Source organism: Limanda limanda, chromosome 8 (assembly GCF_963576545.1).
Source record: "Limanda limanda chromosome 8, fLimLim1.1, whole genome shotgun sequence".
Lineage (NCBI taxonomy): Eukaryota > Metazoa > Chordata > Actinopteri > Pleuronectiformes > Pleuronectidae > Limanda > Limanda limanda.
In genome coordinates, this window is record NC_083643.1 from 22,506,639 (window position 1) to 22,528,725 (window position 22,087).

General features: G+C 43.1%; 1 pseudogene; it reads left to right on the forward strand.

Moving 5' to 3' along the window:
- The first annotated feature begins 112 nt into the window (after positions 1 to 112).
- LOC133009726 (uncharacterized) lies at positions 113 to 5,624 on the forward strand (annotated as a pseudogene).
- Positions 5,625 to 22,087: the final 16,463 nt, after the last annotated feature.

A 22,087-nucleotide genomic window follows, 5' to 3' on the forward strand; every position in this document is an offset into this window, starting at 1 on the left:
ATAGTGAGACATCTCACTCATGCTACTCAGAGAACCGGGGTTCTGACAGTAACCTAAAGTTAGAAAGAATATATATTAAGGACAGGGTGAATACATTTTGATGTATCCCAGGATGTTGACTGAAAGGTACTTGAATCTTAGTAAGATTAAACTTGTAAACATAAAGAAAAACAGCATTGGATCGTCCACAATTTTATGTTGCATGCAAGAAATGCAGGTTTTCATATTGGAGCCTGGCATTTCAACTGAAAGGGAAAAGAGAAAGAAATATTAGAGTACATCCATCAGAGGCCATATTATCTTAAGAAAAAAATGTCTTTCAATAACTATAGTCTCCTTCTACTAGTGACCAATTGGCTCGGAGTACACCGTTTGTCAAGAATGTCAGAATAACATTAGCTTCTAGGTATGCAAGGGCAGAGTTAGGTATTTGAGGGAAAAACTGACAAAACTGAGGTTGCTATAAAACACATATTAACTTATTAACACTCATTAACAACTGGCAGTTGGAAATAGTGAGCAGGATACAGGATCATATACCCTGGGTACAGTTTATTGGCAGGTGGAAACCTACGTCAAGGTGCATAAGGGAATATTACCTTAGTTCACACACAGCCACTATAAGCATATTTCTGATTTAAATAGCTACTCCTACACAATTGTATATGGAGAACATTATTATTATTATTATTCGAGCATCTCTTAGATTGAGCACAGCCATTCTACCTGTAAATCGTTAACTCACAAGTATAATGACGTCCCTGAGTGAGAATCCTTGACTCTGAGCTACTTCCTGGACATATATGAACTAACATTACTGTCCTCTTGGTATCTTGGGTTTTTTATGCACAAGAAATAGAGTGTGGTACAAATGGAAACTATTTGAATTGACTCTATTGACACATACACTTATGCTTTTAGCCTATGATACCATAATATAGCATTACTTAATATCACAGTGCTAATCAAATTAAACTCTTGGACGTGACCACCTTATCTTACTTGAACACACTCTGGGGTCATGTTAATATTACTTCATGTGTTAGCTTAGTGTTTGCAGTTAACTTTAGCAGTCAAAACTTAGTCTTCAGACCACCGTCACATAGATACAACATTTTTTAAATAATCCAATTAATGCAGACTTTCCCATTAATCAACAATTTTCAAAGAACTGAGTTTTGCATTAAGTATAATTAGTATTTAAAGATAAATTATTTAATTACTTTTCAATAATGAGTGACCTCTAGGCACATCATTGGTTTGCATTCTCAGTCGGTAGCGTTGACCCCACACAACATCTACATCTGTTCTATTGTTTCAAACTATAAGTAGATAGAAATCTTTGCTCATTTGCAGATTCAAAATATACACTTAGTTTGGTCTTACAGTGTCTCCTTTTAGTGAAGTCCTGTTGTGCCTTATACCGGCTATCCCCTCTCCTTTCCTGGGACGGTTCGGACCATCCATTGCAGTGTTTGGTTCAGCCATTCAGCTTCCTGACTGGGTAGCCAGAAGAAAACCTCCAAAACTCAGGGAGGTTAATAATATCAGACGTCCCAGTTTGTCTGTGGCTGTTCCGGGTTCCGTATCTAGATACCTATATAACATTCAAATGTTTTCAACTTTCACTACCTCATTTCCCAGGTTTCAATCAGAATCAAAATAACAATTACATTTAGCATTACATATCTTTTCAGTGCTTATATGTAGGGTGGGCAGGTTTCAAGAAGAATCGAGATCTCACCACTGGCAGCTTGAGCTAAGAGCATAAAGAAACATGAAGAGTTATTGAGATGGTTTTGCTTATGTATCCTTTCAAAATGTTTAAGGGATACATGTTTCATACAGTAACGGATCATATCAATTAAAGTGACCCTCTGATGAAACAAATTGGAAATGTAATCAGTAATAATACCTCTTTTATAGTTTAATGTTTAATATTCTTTAAAACAATGTTTAATCAATTATTTCTTTCTTGAAAGTAACAGTTTAAGTTTGTGACTGTGTTGAAACTATTATGCTTGTTGAAGAGTAATGGGTTTGTGTTCCACCATGAAGTGCTCAGCCCTGCAGTACTACAGAATGGGAAGCTAGATGGAGGAACTGAAGCGAGCTGTTTAGGACTTAAGCTGACGCGACCACAGAGCAACGTAACATCATGTTTGCAACGTGACATTACACTGAATATGTATGATAGAAACAGCAGTTGCTTGATTTTAAACATGTAAGTTCATGGTCCAAGACCAACCATTTCTATTGGTAGTGTGTCATTGCATTCTGATGAGTTAGCAAGCTTTGGAGTTCAAGAGAATATAAATAAGATGTGAGAAGTGTGTTGGTCGGTTCTTCAACGGCTCCTTTCTACAAGACAGTACGAAGACCCCTCCTCAGCCTACAGGCAAAAGAATGGAGAAAATGGACCATTCTCGACAAAAAGAAAAAGTTTCTACAGAAGAAATCTTAAACTTGGAAAATATGCACAGAGGAGAAGAAACCTTTAAAATAGGGAAATAACCAACTGGTTGCAAATTGCAATTGGTCTCTGAAGAAATGCTGCTTCTGACCTACCAGCGAGGGAGACTTTGACTTTCAAAAAAGGGGTTTGGACTTTGTACTGAATTTTGAATTTGAACAGAAATCAAGTTTCTGGTAAGAAACGGGTGTAGGCTGCGGCCGTGCCAGCGTTCACTCCTTCTCACTTAACTGATATTTGATCTATTAAAGCTGAAGTATACAGTATGTATCTATTCTTACATTTTAATTACTTTTCACTTTTTTAACTCTTTAATTTGTATTACTCCCATTATTTAGTATTTTACTTTGTTATAAAATTTTACCTTTCTCTATTTTTTCTTATTACTTTTTCTTATTCTTACTTCTAATTATTTTTTAAATTATTTTTACAGTTATTATCTTTATTGAAAATTTACTTTTGTTTTAATTTTATTTGATTAAGAAGTTGTGGATATTAGATTTATGCTTTCAGTGTGACATGGAAACTTGGATGTTCAATAACAACTTACTTCTATGTTATATATATATATATATATATATATGTTGAACGTGCACGTTAGGGAACGTCATCCACTCTATGCAGCATCTACCACTGCGGTGAGAATTGCCTTACGCCCTGAACTATGTTTTTTTTTTACTCAACAACGGATGTAATTTTCAATGTAGCGAAGTACAATACTTCGGTTTATATCTACTTAAGTAAAAGTAAAATTACCCATTTCAAAAACTACTACTAAAATTACAAAGTACACGAAAAAACTACTCAATTACAGTAACGTGAGTAAATGTAATTCGTTACTTTACACCCCTGATTTAAACTAATATGCATTTTTGTCTAAAGACTAAGACTAAATCAAAAATAGCTACCAAAATTAACACTGACGCAGAGGGGTGTGGATTATAAAGGAGAAAGAGGAAGTTCAGGGACCTAATTCTGGACTACCACAACAGCTTCATTCTTAGAGTCTCTGCTGGGTCTTCAACCTCAGGGTGGCACAAGCTCGAGAAGGGAATTATTACTTGATGTACCATTTCAGTGACCCTTTCCGCACTCGCCATAAACATGCTGGTGAAAGCTGCTGAGGTTCAGTGCAGAGGGCCCCAGTGTGGTGTCAGACAGCCCCCTATTAGGGCCTTCATGAATGACTGTGACAACAAAATGTGTCCCAGGGAGCAGGTGGATCCTGAAGGGCCTTGAGGAGTTGGTCACCTGGACTCGTATGAGCTTCAAACCAATGAAGTGCAGATCCCTGGTGTTAAACAAAGGAAACACAACCAACAAGTTCCGCTTCACACTTGGCAGCCCCAGGATACCATAAATGACTGAGAAACCAGTGAAGACCTTGGCAGAGGTGTTTGACTGCAGCCTAAGAGACATGGCATCCATTCGAGCTAACAAGTGGACAAGTCGGGCCTAATTGGAAAGATTAAGGCCTGGATTTATCAAAATGGCATCCTCCCACGGTTTTTCTGTCCCCTCTTGGTCTATGAAGTACCTATCTCTACAGTCGAGGGCTTTGGGAGGAGGGTCAGTAAGTTCCTACGGAAGTGGCTGGGACTGCCTCAGAGTCTGAGCAGTATTGCCCTGTATGGGCAGAGTATCAAGCTGAAGCTCCCCATCAACAGCCTGAGTGAACAGTTCATGGTTACCCGAACTTGGGAAATGCTGCAATACCGAGAGTCCTGTGACCCAAAAATCTCCCAGGCTGGTATAGAGGTCAGGACAGGACGGAAGTGGAGGCATTGGATGTCACTGAGTTGAGGTTAAGGTACAGGGTCCTGGTGGGCGCAGTGTCTCGCGGAAGGGCTGGACTTGGTAGCAGCACAACACCCTGCTACGACAAGGGACAGGGGAAGGACAGTGTCAGGGTTTTTGGACTGTTATACCCTTCATGACCATGTCCTCAGTGTTCCTGTTTTCCCTTTCACATGTGTGTGGATTTGATTGTTTCATTGAGTTCACCTGTGCCTTGTTTGCTAGCCTTTATAAGCCACCTGATCCTCTATATGTTTGCTGAGTCTTGAAATTAAAACCCTACAGTTAAGTTACGTGAGTTGCTCTGAGAATCTCTGCTTTAGATGCTAATACCTGTTTTGAACCTTTTTTGTTCTTGAGATACTTTTGTTACCCGTTTTTTGGACATCCTTAGTTGACACTGTTAAATTGCCCAGACTGTGTTTTTAGTTGTCTGGAGGTATGTTGAGTTGTTGTTCAAACAGTATGGAATCCTCTGCCTGACTCAAGTAAAGAAACCTTTTTTTGATTCCATCCAGCGAACTTGTCTGTCTCTGCATCTGAGTCATCACCCCTCGTAGCTCAGCGGTAGGCAATCCGCCTACTACACGGGAGACCCAGGTTGGAATTGCAACTGATCCTTACAGACAAGAGGTCCAGGATGAGATAAGAATGCCGGTTCAGGAGGAGCGAGCCAGCCTGGGGATGGCAGCAGGGTGCCTGGACAAGATGGGAGTAAGAGGTGGAACGCGCTCTCATGGGCCGAGCTTTGGAAAGCCAAGCACCATTGAATAAATTATTAATCCAGGCTAACTACGTTGTTCTACCAAGCCCATCCAACTTGTTCCGCCAGAGTAAGATGGAGTCACCAGCTTGCCCTGTGTGTCTGAAGAGAGGGACCCTGGAGCACATCCTCAGCTGCTGTTCGAAAGCCCTGGGTAAGAGACGCTACTGACCATCTGCCATCTGCAGTGGGATTAGCCCCTGCAAAAGCCTCCACTTAGTGAAGAAGACCATCGCTTTCGCCAAGGCTGGGGAGAAGCCAACATCAGTTGCCAGGACCACCTCCTTGGGTCTTCTAGTAGTGGCACAAGACTTGGACATGAGAGTTGACCTGGCAAAGCAATTGAAGTTCCCAGACCATGACGTTAAGACCAGTCATGGTGCTGATCTCGGAAGCCTCCAAGAAGGTGATCCTCCTTGAACTCAGTGTTTCCTGGGAGGGCTGTATCGAGGAGGAGAACGAGAGGAAGAGGAAAAAGTATGGTGAGGTAGTCGAAGAATGCCGAAGCAACAGGTGCGAGCAGGGTGTGAGCCCATTGGGGTGGGATGCAGAGGGTTTGCAGGCCAGTCTCTGCAGGGCCTACAACCATAGACTGTATATATAAGTGGACGGAGGGTCCGTGATGTCACCCATTGGTTTCTGCAGAGGGTGAATGAGGCTAGTAGGAAGCGTTCCTGTGTGTTGTTTCCGTCTTCACCTCATGTCTTTGATTGTCAGCCCTGCCCTAATGTGTTACACCTGTGTTCAATTGCCCCTGACAGACTAAATAGATTCCGCAACCCTCCAGCCCCATCCACGGACCCCTTCGAGGGAACCCGCCTGGCCCGTGGTGGACCCCGCAGCCTGCGGAGGAGTTCTGCGGTTGGTGGTCCCTCACCTCTACAGCCTGCTCACAGGCACCAGCCTCCAGCCCCATCTGCTGACCTGTACCTGGGGGGCTGTTGGGCTCTGGGAGGACCCAGCAGCCTCCGAAAGGGTTCTGGCATAGGTGGTGGACGTTGGAGAGAGGGAATCCACAGCAGAAGCCATTCTCTCCAGCAGCATGCTCACAGGCACCAGCAAGCTCCAGCCCAGCGTCCGGGGCTTAGGTAGGAGCCCTTGCCCTCTGCCCATGACTTGTCTTCGGGCCGCCCGCCTGAAGAGCTCCCATGCTTGGTCCCTGACCGGCCTCCGGGCCGCCCTTCCGAGCCTCAGAACTCTGCCCTTAAGCGGCCACGGCGCCGCCCTCCTGAGCCTCAGAACTCTGCCTTTGAGTGGCCACGGTGCCGCCCTCCCGAGCCTCAGAACTCTGTCCCTGAGCGGCCACGGAGCTGTCCGCCCGAGCCCCTGGGCATGTCCCGGAGTCCCTCCTCCGGTTCCCCCCTCCTCCCTCCCGTTGCAGTTCATGTTTTGGGCCGTCTGGGATCCGGCCCTTGAGAGGGGGGTACTGTCATGTTCTGTCATTTCAGTTTGTTTATTTCGGTCTCTAAGTGTTTTCTGTTTTAGTAAATCTCTGTTGTGTGTGTTCTAGTTGTTTTCATGTCTGCACACTCTGTTTCTGTTTCCTGTCTTATTTTGTAGTCTCTGTTCCTTGTGTGTTGTTTCCGTCTTCACTTCCTGTCTTTGATTGTCAGCCCTGCCCTCATGTGTTACACCTGTGTTCAATTGCCCCTGCCTTCCCTGTGTCTTTAAGCCTCTGTGTTTCCCTTTGACCTCTGTCGGATCGTTTGTTCTTCTACCCGCTGTCTTCCATGGTGCTGTCCTGTGTTCCTGTTTTGCCCTGATCTCCTTCTCCTTTGAATCCCCGCGTAAGCTTTGTTGTGTTGTGTTTTTTCCAGTTTTTCATCCTGTTGGTGTTAATGTTTTGTTTTGTTAAAAGAACTTATTAATTAAATTACCTTTTATTTTAAAATCTCTGCAGGTGGGTCCATCTCCATAAAACAAACCGTAACAACTTTGCTTTGATGTTTGTAAGTAATGAAAACAGGTCTGTACCTGGAGTCAGTTTGAAGTGATGACTCAGTGTTCAGTCTGGTTGGATTCCAGTTTCGTCTCATGTTGGACATCCTAGAGGAACATTAAACACAAATACATATATGTTAAGTCATACATGTGCCAGGTTAAGACCTTAACAACTTTTACATGGTAAAAATAAAAGTTTATCACTTTAAAGTTCATCAGATCATAGTCATTTCAGCTTAGGAAATAGGTTGTGGACATCAGCTTCTCTATGTGACTGTCTATTCTAGTAAAGTTACACTTCCTATAATTTATTTATAATTAACACAATAATTCAGTGAAGTCTGCCTAAGGTTAACAATGTAAAAACTGAAGGTAGCAGACACGTTTAGTTTTCAATGTAACACTTTACAACACAACAACACCAATACTCTGAATAAAGAGCTTACATTACATGCTACTTTAAACAGCTGCTCTTACAATGCAGATGTGACTTTAAATACTCAGGTTTCAGTTGATTACAGTAAATCTGTTTCTGCAGAATAAGAATCAGTGTAACACAGTCAAGTCAAATGGGTTGGCGAGTGAAACAGCTTTACATAACATCAGATATCTTACGTGGTGGAGCTAATTCTCCGGACACGTTAGCTCCAGACACACACAGTCTCCTCTCAGTTTAAATGATTCATCACCAAACTCTACCGCTTCTCTTTGCTGGGGGAATCGGCATGCGCGTGTGTAGGTAAAAACTTCCGGTCTGGTTAGCCCGGTTAGCATCGCTATTACTGGTGGTGTCTTGACTGCTGGCTAGCGGAGCTAAGCTAACGAGCCTGCTACAGAGACACTGGTACCTGCGAATCACTACTACTAACACATCTAAATAAAAGACTAAACTTCACTTACCACAGAAATGGGAGCGCAGACGTCTCTAGTTGCTCCGTCAGGAGAACCAGCCGAACTTCAAACTGTGTTACTCATCCGATGTGTGGGTGGAAACCTGTCCACAGACTCAGGCTGTGTTTACTCTAACAAGGATTAGCCTGTTAGCTCTGTTAGAGCCGAGCAGACACCAGGCTAGGAGTTGCAGTCGGCGCGCTTACTGTGACGTCACGTGAATTTCAAACCTCTATATCGCTTAAACGAGAGAGTTAGAATAAAATTCACCCCCCTCAGAGTTGTCATGCTCGCGTTTGAGACTAAAACTAAATTTTTAACCATGCTGTAAACAGGTTTAATTCTGCTCTAAAGTCGGGCTTTTTAACATGGCAGTCAATGGGACTTTCTGTTTCTTGCAGCCAGGCTAGCGGCTTCCCATGGAACTGCAGCTTTTTTACACTTCCGTGTTCGCCTGATCGCTCAGCCCAGGATGTTGCCCCTTGCCTACAACATGCTGGGCATCACAGGAGGCAGTAGGCGAAGGACCATCAATGTGGCCACCGAGGCAGCGGAGTTGCATCAAGGTGGCCGTGGATCAGGAGAGGGTAGCCAAGGATGGGGTAGAACCATAGACATATATAAAGACTAGATGTCTCGTTCGACCGAGCCGGACGTCACTACATGGCGGCCATCTTGCTACGGGGCAGCTGGCTCACCCATAACATTGTGTTGGTAGTGGTAAATAACCATAACTTGCTCAATTTTCAACCGATTTTGAAACGGTCTGGTCGCCATGTGGTGACGTCCGGCTCCGTTGGCCGGCAACGCAGACGAGACATCTTGTCTTTATATATGTCTATGGGTAGAACTACCTAGACACAAGCCTGGGCTTGATCAATCCTGGCTGGGTCGCCTGGGTGAGGATGTCTTGAGTGTTGAAAGACCGGAAACACCTAATGAACCCAGGTAACATCCCTGATGATGTGTCCAGATGCATCACAGGCTGATGTATTTCCCAAGTCACTATCATCCTAATCAAAAATCCTTTCTTTTACGTTTTCGTTGAGTTTCTAAATCTGGGCTTAAAGTGTACGAGCAGACATTTTCTTTAAGGGCCAAAAGCAATAGAGCATCAGATAATTGAATGTGTCGTTTTGGAGTAAAAAAGCCTGAATCAATACCTGTGTCTCCCATGATTGCAGTGTGTATGGAGGAAGGTTCTGGTGAAAAGGGTCTCAGGCAGGATATATACAAGATGTATTGGTCCACTCAACATTTTTATGTACAAAACAGACACACATCGGCAGTTTATAGTAGAACAGCAACAAGACCAATCCCTAAAGGCCTTATACAGTGTTCTAAGGACTATGTGATCAATCAATCATTCAATAAAATTGTATTTGTATAGCCTATATTCACAAATCAAAATTTGTCTTATAGGGCTTTAACAAGGAGTGGCATCATCTGTCCTTAACCCTCAACAATAGTAAAGAAAAACAAAAAAAAATGTTGGTCTCTTTCATTGGTGCTCTCACACCCAACTTTGGTTCAGACCTTCAAACTTTTCAGTTTAGTCCAAACTCCAATAACAGGTGTGAAAGGTGCGTCTGACACGGACAAGAGGAGAGACAACTTTTTTTCTATGCACAAAAAAATGTTTATATTATTAAAGAAAACACTGATTTCTGACAGGTTGTTAACTGGACACATAACCAATGACACTTACAGGTAATTTTACATTATATGACAGCGCCTTCATGCAATTCATCACTATATCAATCAATCAATCAATCAAATTTTATTTGTATAGCCCATATTCACAAATCACAATTAGTCTCATAGGGCTTTAACATGGTGTGACATCCTCTGTCCTTAACCCTCAGCAAGAGTAAGGAAAAACTACTAAAAACCCGGTTGTCGGTTTCCCCAAATCTGTGTGTGTGTGTTTGTGTGTGTTTGTCAGAGGATAGAAATAAGTCCCTATTGATCATCTATTGTACTTTCAGACTGGGCTCTGAGCTCTCACACCCAACTTTGGTTCAGACCTTCAAACTTTTCAGTTTAGTCCAAACTCCATAACAGGTGTGAAAGGTGCGTCTGACACGGACAAGAGGAGAGACAACTTTTTTTCTATGCACAAAAAAATGTTTATATTATTAAATACATGGTGTGACATCCTCTGTCCTTCACCCTCAGCAAGAGTAAGGAAAAACTACTAAAAACCCGGTTGTCAGTTTACCCCAAATCTGTGTGTGTCTGTTTGTGTGTGTTTGTCAGAGGATAGAAATAAGTCCCTATTGATCATCTATTGTACTTTCAGACTGGGCTCTGAGCCCTAAACCATCACATGACATAGACACAAGCAGGCCGACAGACACACACACACACACACACTCCTATGATCTTGGTCGGTACAAGTTTCATTGCAGCATGTCAGCCTTCACAACTTATTTTCAGTAGGAAATACATTATAGTTTCTAGCACTAAAAATAACAATTAAGAACACATAAGTCAAATTTGCCTGAATCTGTAGAATTTTTCTACAGTCTAGCTGAAGATTTGTTAATTTTAATCTTTAGAAAGTAAAAAAAAAAAGTATTCTCATCCACAACTCAGCAGTGCAGTAAAGATTTTCTCAGAGTAAAACATCTCTTATCTGTCATCAGTTGTCCATTGGTGCCAAATCACACTGACCTGTGACCTCAGAGGAGAAGTGGGCGGAGTGGCGGGTTATAAATAGCTGCAGCTGCTGATCAAGGTCGCAGACCCGGAGGTCGACATCCCAGGATCGAATTCCTGTAAGGAAGGATGAGAGAGATTGCTTGGGGGCAACAGCATGAGGCACTGAAAGACAGACTGTTGTGAAATTGAGCCTGACTTCTTAAGAAGAGTTTCTGATGAACCAGCAGCACATTGTGCATGCAAGTCATACTGCAAGACAAAAACGTAATGCTCTGCTAAAGCATCTTGACTTCCTCCCACCTTCTCCTCTCGGCCCTGTCTAACTCTATTTGGGCTGCGGGGAAGGTCAACGTGCAGAAGACTTTTTTCATGCTCAAAACGTCCTGAGACCGATTGCACTGCAGTGCATTTTCACATTAGCATTCCAAAATGCTGTTATGATATTGTGTTCACTACTGTTTTCAGTGTTTGGATTGTGGATGTTGTACTTTAAGCTATTTAATTTAATAGCAAAAGTAGCACCAGATAATTTAATCTTTTACAATGCATGATTAAAAAATGCTCAGTTCTGTAAATAACTGAAGAGCTGTGTCTAATTTTAGGGGCCACATCCCTGTTGACTGCATTCGTAGACAGATTGCAGCGGCACAACTAGACTGTCCCAATCTGAAGGCACCTCCAAATGCATCTGACAAATGTGTCTTTCCACCACAAGCAACAGAGGCTTACCCAGGTGGACCATTGGGCTTCAGTGACAACCTTTATTTCAAAGAAGTAATGGCGGCAAGAAGCGGGGGGAGAACGACAGGAGAATTATTTTTTAAATGTAAGTACTCAATCCAACAGCTAATGGTACACGTCTTAAAAGAACATCTTTTCTATATTTTTAATCAACCGATTACGGAAGCGTATTGCATTCACTTTTTCTGAGTTAATTTTTCTCCGGAAAAGGTGTTCCCTTTATCCTGCCTGAAGCTCTCACACGTATGGAGTATGGTTGCTGCTGCATCAGCCTGACCCTGCAACAGACTAATGTAGCCTAACGTTTTGTTCTAGTATACTGTCAGGAGGCCTCAGCCGAAAGAGGACACGAGAGATGGTTATTGAATCGGGACATCACACTCGTTTATTTTCCTTCACACTTTTCTCTATCGATAGAATAATAATAATAATAAAGCCACTAACGGGACAAAAATTAAAACTATCCTCTACCTATCTGTAGCATATCTCCCGAAAGATGGTCGAGACTTTAGGCTCTTATATACTTCTACGTATCCGTTTCTCGGAGAGGGCTCAGCGGGAGACGAAGAGTCTTTTTGATTTTTACTTCTCCGACCACTGTACGTCGAATAAAATTCACCGCCAAACCCATAGGTGGCGCAACGGAAGACGAGCTCAGAGAAGCCTACCCCAATTATCGGAAGAAGAAGTCCCCTTGTGTTTATATTTCTCTGTCAGCCTGCCTCCCACACACTGAACCATGGCAACTAACAGAACTAAATAAAGTGACACCCAGCAGGTCAAAATGCTGATGTAATCGTTTCTTAGCACAGCGGTTCCCCGGTCTTGTTTCCGAACTGTGTTGCTGATTCCACAGCTTGAAGCTCCGTGTAGCTTGAAGCTAGCTCCCCTCCCAGCTTCCACACACAGTCAGCAGGGACTCCCGGCACTAACTACTACCCAGTGTTTGCTTCTAAACTGACGGTATTATAGAAACAGTGTCATGATAGAAGTGGAATTAAAGTCGTGACGGCGGGGTTATGCACATACCACCGCAGTTAGCATGGTTGCTAGCCCGCTAGCCTAGCCTGCTAGCGCCGTTTTGAAAGCTCGTTCTAACCGTGTGTGACCGTGCACACATGTCGTCACTGCTCGAACGAGCCACCGTCAGCCGGACAACTCCCCTGGCTTAACACACACGTCACATTAATCGTAGAATCGTAGTTGTTTATGTGTTTATTGTGAATCAGGAAGTTACAGGTCCGGAAATGACGTCAAACAGAAATGACGTCGTACGGAAATGAAGACATACGGAAATGATGTCGTTCGCGGACCAATCACAGCCAAGAGCTGTCCGCGTGCTCTCCAACACAACACGGAGAAGTTAGAAAAATCAGAGGTGTACGAAAAGCTGTCCGAAGCGCTCGGAGAGGGCGTTTCACGACGGATAGGGCGGTCTTATCTATCCGTTTTACAAAATACGCTCAAGCATAAATTGGCCTTTTCATCTGATGTTTTCAGGTTTATTTGACGCTACGTCTATGGACGCTATACGTCACTTTCAAAATAAAAGCATGAAAAAAAAAGTACAAAAAACAGGATTTTTATCTTGGAAAAACTGAAAAAATTTTTTTTAGAAAAACAGGAAAAAAAAAAAAAGCTCAAAAAACAGGAAGAAAAAAAAAGTTAGAAAAACAACTTTTTTTTTACCGAGAGCTTCTTTTTTTTTTCAAGTGAATGCAATACGCTTCCTTAACCGATGAACCTTTTCGTCCATAGCTTTTTTTGTCTATAGCTTTGTTGGAGGATGCAGCCTGCGTTGGCTAGGTAGACCGGGTCCTCCACAGAATGCGGCCACTGAATTGAATCACAGCTACACACGTGAACAAAATTGTTGGTACCCTTCCGTTAAAGAAAGAAAAACCCAAAATCAGGGTTCCTACGGTTATGGAAAACCTGGAAAAGTCATGGAATTTTGAAATGTGTTTTCCAGGCCTGGAAAAGTCATGGAAAAAAATTAAATCCCAAAAGTTTTGGAAAAGTCATGGATATTTTTTATATTCATATTTTCATGTCGTTCATTTACGCTGAGTTTTAAATAATTCATATGCTTTTAAAGAAATATGCTCAAAATATAAGCAGGCATACTTGGGTTTGTGTCATTTCAGGTATACTGTATGCCTTGGAATTGTCATTGTTGGTTTAAATACTACATTTTGTCACTTTTTCGTGTATACATCGAGATTTCACAAAATGTTCGATCATGGAAATTTGGTTTAAAGTCATTAAAAAGTCATGGAAATCCATTGGTCAAAATGTGTATGAACCCTGCACAATGGTCACTAAAATAACTTGAAACTGACAAAAGTAATAATAAATACAAATTTACTGAAAATTGACTAATGAAAATCAGACATTGCTTTTGAATTGTAGTTCAACAGAATCATTCAAAAAAAACGAACTAATGAAAATGGCCTGGACAAAAATTATGGTACCCTTAAAGGAGACATATTATGCCCATTATACCACAAGTTGATCATTTAAAACAGCAGCCTTTTTACCCTGTCTAAAACAGCCCTCCTCAGATTGACCTGTTTTGATTGCCCCGCCCCCCCCCCTCTCTCACTGCCCTGCCCCCCCTGTCACTCACACACACACATACATCCACTTTCACTTCCTAAATCTCTCCTTAGCATATTTAAGGTTGTTAAAATAATTGTAAGTCACTGTCCTACACATATATTTCTGTATTCGTTTGTTGTGTTTCTTCATTGAAGCTACAATTTTCAAACTACTACACCTTCTGATAAAGATGTACATTTATTTAAATACATGCATTAGATATGTGTGTATACAGTATATAATTGTATGTGTATATTTATTCATACAGGGCATATATTCTGAGCGCGCGCACACACAAACACAAACACACACACACACACAGACAGACACACAGACAAAGGGATGTGGGGGCTAGTTTTGGAGGCTAACACTGCTGCTACTTTCCGGCGAAATGCACTTAAAACCCCGGGTATGAGTCTATTTGAAAGCGAGCGACAGAGGCGACAACGAGCTGCTGGTGACTGGCACCGGTTCATGCAGCTCGGGGCGCGTGGAGCAAATCTGTAGGAGCCACAAAAGTTATAAGGCGCAGCTCTCTCCCCTCCTCCTCCTCCTCCGCTTCGCCACCCGGGCATTACAGGAGAGGCTGCCGCTGAGCGAGCGCCCCGGCACGGGTACAATGCAACCGGAGACCAGGAGGGGTCCTTGAACCGGTCCGGTGCTATTTTCTAACAAAGACAGACACACACAGAAGCTACGAGTCGGGTTAGCCTCCGAATGCATTGTTTTCTATGTATTCCTGCTGCATGCCCGGGGCGCCCCACACACACACAAGCTCAACTCCGAGAGCATTGTTCCTCCACTCCGGACCCGAAATGGTATCTCTCCCGCCACCTCCCAATCCGATGCTTCCCGGGTGGGGGGCCACATGCAATACTGCTGTAAATACGTTCACAAGCAACAATTACAGAAAGTGCTGGAACTTTAAACACAAACTAGCAGCTAGCTAGCGTTACCTCGCTGCTGATTAGGGGTGCAACGATTAGTCGACGTCGTCGACAAAAATCGATGACAAGAATAGTCGCCGACGAATTTACTCGTCGATGATTCGTTGGTTACGTCATAGCACGTGTTTTTCGTGCCGTGCAGTTGAACTAAACGTCGTTTTACCGGAGGTGCTGATGAAAGCAGCAGGAGTGAGCCATCTCGCTTCCTTCCTATCTCTGAAAGTCGCGCATGTGCAATAGCGTCAAAACACGGTCCAATGGCAGCCTCCGCTGCAGCAGCATCGCGTACCAGAAAGTAAAAAGTTCGGGAGAACTTCAACCGTAACAGCCCGAAAAAAACTACCTGCAGTACTTGTGCGGCGGACCTGCTCTCCATAGAAGCATGACACGTGCATGTGAGGAGGAGGCACTTGTGACATCGTAACGGAGACGATGCGGACTCGCCTCTGTCAGATGTTATATATAAACGTATATACCTGTGCGCAGGATTCTAGCATCCATTACAAAAATATGTTTAAACTTTTTATTAACGAGTTTAAAAGCGTTATGTTATCCTATTGCCTGACAAACGTCTTTTTTTAATCACAATTATTTAGTCAGAAGAAGACTGTAGTTTAATTTGTTGATGTTTTTATTAATGTTACTTTCCCTGTCAGGAAAAATACTTGATTTTTAATTTATTTGTTTTACAAGCATTATGCCTGTCCTTGCTTTTAAATGGACAAAAACTTGATTTGTCTTTGCTTTTGTGTCAACAGTACCCTTATATGCAACAAAGTTTATTAAAAGACATTTTTTTTGAATGAAGTATCAATCTTTATTGCCTTTATTTTAAGTCATCACATGCCTCGAACAACCTCAAGCTAAATTTAAAAGCTGTTTGCTAAATAAGAGCAATTAGAATTTGTGTCATTCATAATCCGATTAGTCGATTAATCGTTTCAATAATCGGTGACTAATCGACTATCAGAATAGTCGTTAGTTGCAGCCCTACTGCTGATACACGTAAATCATCTAAGTGGCCACAGCGGCAGAGACACGGTCCCCAACACCGGCAACCCCGGAGCTAACACCGGCACCTCCACATCCCCGGAGCCGACACCGGGACGTCCCCGGAGCCGACACCGGAACGTCCCCGGAGCTAACACAGGCACCTCCACGGAGGTGCCGGTGCCGGAGCTAACGCTAACAGCTAGCTAACGTTAGCTCCCGACAAAAAGCTGTTTTCTATTTATACATGCTGCTTCTACCAGGGCAAAACACATGGTTTTTTTCCATAGTTTTTGGGACGGTAGACATGCCAGATACCCAAATTAACGTGTAGAAGCACTACAAAAGTGGAATTTGCATAATATGGACCCTTTTACTTAATATCGTGTTGCACAACCTTCAATCAAGCGATTTCTTTAACTCTCAATGAGACTTCTGCACCTATCAACAAGTATTTTGGCCCACTCCTCGTGAGCAAACTGCTCCAGCTGTCTCAGGTTTGAAGGATGTCTTCTCCAGACTGCATGTTTTAGCACCTTCCACGGAAGTTCAATAGTATTTAGATCAGGGCTCATAGAAGGCCACTTCAGAATAGTCCAATGTTTTGCTCTTAGTCATTCTTGGGTGTTTTTAGCTGTGTGTTTTGGGTCATTATCCTGTTGGAGGACCCATGACCTGCGACTGAGACCAACCTTTCTGACACTGGGCAGTACATTTAGCTCCAGAATGCCTTGATAGTCTTGAGATTTCATTGTACCCTGCACATATTCCAGACACCCTGTGCCAGATGCAGCAAAGCAGCCTAAGAACATAACCGAGCCTGCTCCATGTTTCACAGTAGATACAGTGTTCTTTTCTCTGTATGCTTCATTTTTGCGTCTGTGAACATAGAGCTGATGTGACTTGCCAAAACGCTCCACTTTTGTCTCATCTATCCAAATGACATTCTTCCAGAAGCTTTGTGGCTTGTCAATATGCATTTTGGCGTATTCCAGTCTCATTTTTTTTAATTTGCTTTCAACACTGGTGGTCGTCTTCCATAAAGTCAAGTGTTGTGCCACAACACACTTCTTGTTCGTAACTCCGACACTCCTTACATCCACCACCGTATTCTTCACTCCCCTTCCTCATTCACCCTTCGACCCGCCATCTCATCAGCCAATGAGAGCCTGCCATCCCACACAACCCCACCGCCATTGGTCTACAACTGTCACGTGCCCCACCCCGACCTGTTCACTGACCCTCAGGACATCTCAATACTTATTTAACATGGTGCACTTAGCTGAACATAAGTCATACCAAAAACATAGCAGTCAAACAGAACATAAACCTAACTACCAGTCCGTTACAATATTATCTGAGGTCCAGCTAAAACGGTACGGAATGTTTTCCTTCTCCTGAGGAGAGACGCTTTCTAAATGGAATGCTTGCACCATGTCGTTGCTCAGTTCTCGTAAAATGTCCCCGATGTAGCCTAACCTAAACCAACAAACTCTACTTGCACTACGTTACCCATGATTCATCGCACACACATGTAGACCAAACAAGCAACGTATTCCAAGAGTTTTCTTCCCTGGCCAGTGTCTTGGCTCCGAGCCGTAGTTGGGAGCTCAGCCACTGGTTATCTTGGCTCACTGTCTGGCCGGTAACCAGCTGTCCAGACCACTCAGTTGATAAGGAGGAGGAGACGTTTCTTTACTTGGAATGCGGCCACTTTATTTCTCGGATATACAGCAGGAGCAACACTCTCATCACCTCTAGGTGGTCGTTCACTTCTCGTCATACACACACTTTGAGCGCCTTTTCCCACAATACCCAGGTGCACTACGTCACACACTCCAAACTTTCCTTAAAGGGGCAGGCCATAGCTGCAACACAACAGCTCTCGGTCTCATATACAAATGGCAAGAGAAAGCAGAGACGCAGACTCAGTGACTACATCCGATGCACCTTATTATTATCTGAGGGATTTTTACACACTTGTTGGGGGGAGACTCCTAAGTGCTGACTGTCACACAATGGCTCGTAAAACTTGAGGCCTACAAGACCAAGCTGAAACCAGTTCTACCGGTTTCTACTCTGAATCCACACATTCCTCAGACAGCCTGGGGCCTCGCCTTGGTGGGGAAAGCATTTCCTGGGCTCCCTCAGAGGACCCCCACTGTGTTTCTAACTGCTCCCTGAGATTTGAACCCTGACATCTCATTGGCTGAGAGCCAACTGAAGCCCATGACCACTTCCTGAGGAGGCAGGAACTCCTCAGGTTGTATAAAACTGTTGAGCCCACAGAGCTCGCGGCCATTTTCCTGTACTGAAGTTGCAACAAGACCTCCCGAGGTCTTACCAGATAACCCAGTAAACTAAAGGAGGCAATAACTACTTTTGTTTCAGCTTTTTCCCTGCACTGATGACCTCTCCAGGTCTATCCAGATGATTCAGTTGCTATAGGGAGCAACCACAGCCATTCCCTGCTTAAAGACTTTTGAACCAGACCCCCGGGTCTTTCCAGATGTTCCAGCTGCTATTGGGGGCGATTAGACGTTTGTTTAATTCATTTTATTTTAATTCATTTCATTTCCTTTATTTTACCTTCAGTCAGATTTTATTTTGATAGGACTTTTTGCTGTTTTAACTTGAAAGACCGAAACAGGAAATTCGCTCGCGGGACGAGCTCAGACATTTTCCACACGGACTACTTTTTCCTCCCACACGATCTTCAACCGGCCCCAAGCAGCCGCTCATCCCTGCAGAAGCGCGACGTTATTCCGCGGAGGAGTATGACAAAATCCACTCTGTTCCTGTAAAGCAGCACGATCTCCGCTGCCACAGAAGAAGACGATGCTTCATCCCGTCAAGGAGCACGAGAAATCCGCTCCGAATTCGGCCCAGCTGAGCTCCGTGCCCCAATTGAACCACCGGAGCAAGCCTGAGAGGCCACGAGTTTTATTCACTGGACTTCCGGGACATTCGCGCAGCGCGCACGCACCCCGCGAAACCACGGTCACAGTAAGAGGCTTATATTGTCTGGGCAGATACTAGTTTTAATACTTAGCGTATTTTTTAATATTTGAGTGAATTTGTTTGTGGGACCTCCGTGTCTCCTGTTGTTTAGCCACGACGAGCTGGCTACATCCGGTTCATTTCCGGGTTCTTTGTGTTACAGTGTTTGAGCGCCGCAACGAAGCGTGTCCGGCTGCACTGGGACAACTTTAAAGAGATTTTACCGGTCAAACTTCAACAGACAACGCCGATTGGGTGCTGGGTGGTAAAGTAACTGTAAAACTTGTTTCTGACGGTGTTTTTAAGAGCTTCTTTGATATCTCCTTGCATGTTTTCTCTCACTCTCTCTCTCTCTCTCTCTCTCTCTCTCTCTCTCTCTCTCTCTCTCTCTCTCTCTCTCCTTCTAAACCTACCAACACATACGTTCCGATCGGTATTTATACAGTTCATGTCACATAGATAAATCTATACTTAGAGAGGCTGAACACAATTGGAAGCCATTCGGCCCAAGGCCAAAGCAGAGATAAAGAATTCTCTTTGTCTGAAAATTCCTTTGTGTAATTCCTGTGGTGACCGCCGTTTTGAGCTCCGGCCACATGGTGTCATTAACATAGGCTCCATTTTGAATAACGCGAGTTAAACCACCATTTTGAGAGTTTATTATTGCCACGCCTCCTCTCTCTCTCTCCTCCCCTTTTGGCTCTAAACTCCTAAGCGGCTCCACCATTTTGGTTTGTAGTCACCACCATTTTGAGAGTTTTCGGTGGATCATTATCGTCCGCCATCTTGGATGTGACCCGACTACGTCACCACGTGACTGTGTGATACGTCATCGCCACTCCCCTTTTTTTTCTCTCTCACACACACCCACATACACACACACACACACACACACACACACACACACACACACACACACACACAGAGAGACACATTGACACAGACACACACACACACACAGACAAACATAAACCATAGGTTTCACATGTGTTTCTGAATTGTGATAAGTGCTGCTGCTGCTGTTATCTTTGAAATATTGGAGTTTGTAAAAATGATGAATGATTAAATAACATTAACTTTATTTCACACACACTCACAAAGACATCCACACACACACACACAGAGACACATTGACACAGACACACACACACACACACAGACAGACGTACATAGACCACAGGTATTACATGTATGGTCTGAGTTGTGATTAGTGCTGCTGCTGTTCTTATCTTTGAAATATTGGCGTTTGTTAAAATGATGAATCATTAAATAACATTACCTTTATTTCCCCTTTTTAATAAATGCTTTTGTAATTAAAGTATCTGTAGTCTGTGATTATTTGTGCATATGTGTGTGAATGCAGCTGGATTATGATAGCCTGTGCTCGAACTTAAACCCTTCATTGTTTATTAAACAATCATTAATATTAACTATTGAGATTATTAATTTAACATTTATCATATGAGACTGATATTTATAGATTGACTTGTTGGTCCCTGTAACCAGGGTGGTGCCCTGCTACGATAAGTAATAATTACAGATTGTATCATTCTTAATTGATAATTTTATTGTTTTCATTAATTATTTAACTATTCTTAATGGATAACCTTATCATTCCTAATTAATTATTTGACTATTCTTAAGTGATAGCCTTATCATTTTGAATTATTTTTAATAAATAATTTTTATTTTAATAATCATATTTCATGATTATTAATAATTAGCCAACGTCAAATATACTCCTATTGCACAACTGATAAAGATTCCGACAGTAAAGGCAAAGGGTAGTGATGGATAAAGTTAAGTCTTTCATTCTCACTTTCCACCTTAAAACAATGAAATGTCCTGAACTATTCATGTGTACTTGTATGAACTGAACTTTGAACTAGTTCACTAGGTGTGAACTTGCACAACACTGACGAAGTCCACTTAGCCTCAAACAGTGACTGATGGTGCGATCTGACACTGATGGACCTTGACCTTGGAGTTCACCTCTAATCTCTTTGGAAGTTGTTCTGGGCTCTTTGGTTACCATTCCTGTTATCCTTCTCTCCATTTTGTAAAATGTTTTCCTCATGCGGCCACGTCCAGGGAGGTTGGCTACAGTCCCGTGGAGTTTAAACTTCTGAATAATATGTGCAACTGTTTTCCACATAAACATCAAGCACAATGTGTTTACAATGTATGACACCCCATTCTGGAATACACCCATATAGGGACACAGCAATCAACAAGCACACACACATTATTGTCTTTCCATATTGTGAGGACACTCATTGTAATATTGCAGTCCTCTGCTCCTTTATCTAACCTTAATCATCAACTAAATACCTTAACCCAACCGCAAATCTAACATTTAACTAACTCTAACACAAAAAACTAGTTTTAAGCCTTTTCTGTTTTTTAATGACATGCCAATATGTCCTTAAAATGTCCCTCACACACACGGACAGTCATCTCACCAAAACCAAAGTTGAATTGCCTTACCCTAACCTAACCCTAACCTTTCCCTAACCTAACCTGAGCTACTTTTAAACATAACCAGAACCAGAAAAAATATGTCTTTACTTTAAGATATAATGATTTACGTTATGGGGACTAATGTATATGTTGTGTGTGTTTGACAAATTTAGGTCCCCAAAACAAAGGTAACACCTGGACCACCCAGACACACACACGCACTTCAAGCTGCTTATTGAATGGCTAACACACTACAACACACACTGAATTGTTGTGCAGGTTGAAAATAAATCCTTATACTTATTTATGCAGCCATGCTAATTGCTCTGTTATTTATTGCTGAAGGTTTGATGGGTTTTTTCTTCAGTAGTTTAAGACCCAGAGAAAAACTGCGCATCCGGTGATGCCGGCACTCTGCTCTACGACAGTAAACAGACCTCTGCAGCATTCACAGTTTGAGTCTGCAGTTTCACAGACAGCTCCACACTGGCTGGAGGAGAGATGCGTGTCCCATGGTGCAATGCTGCAGAAACCGCCTCAAGATTCGTTGCGTCAAAACTTGTCTCTGCTGTTTCTAGATTTGAACCTTGTACCAGTGATGCACACTTATTCTCACCCCGCTCTATGTGCTCTTTGGCGGCTTCCAGCTGCTGCTCCGTGCCGATCTCCCCGATAACTATCAGCATGTAGTAGCCGCCCCGGTTGAAGGGCACCCCTCGCCGCCGTCTCCCTCCACCTCGCCGGCACCGTAGTCGCTCCTCGGACCCCGGCGGCGGCGGCGCGCTGAAGCCCTCGTCCTCCTCCACGACCGGGAGCGCA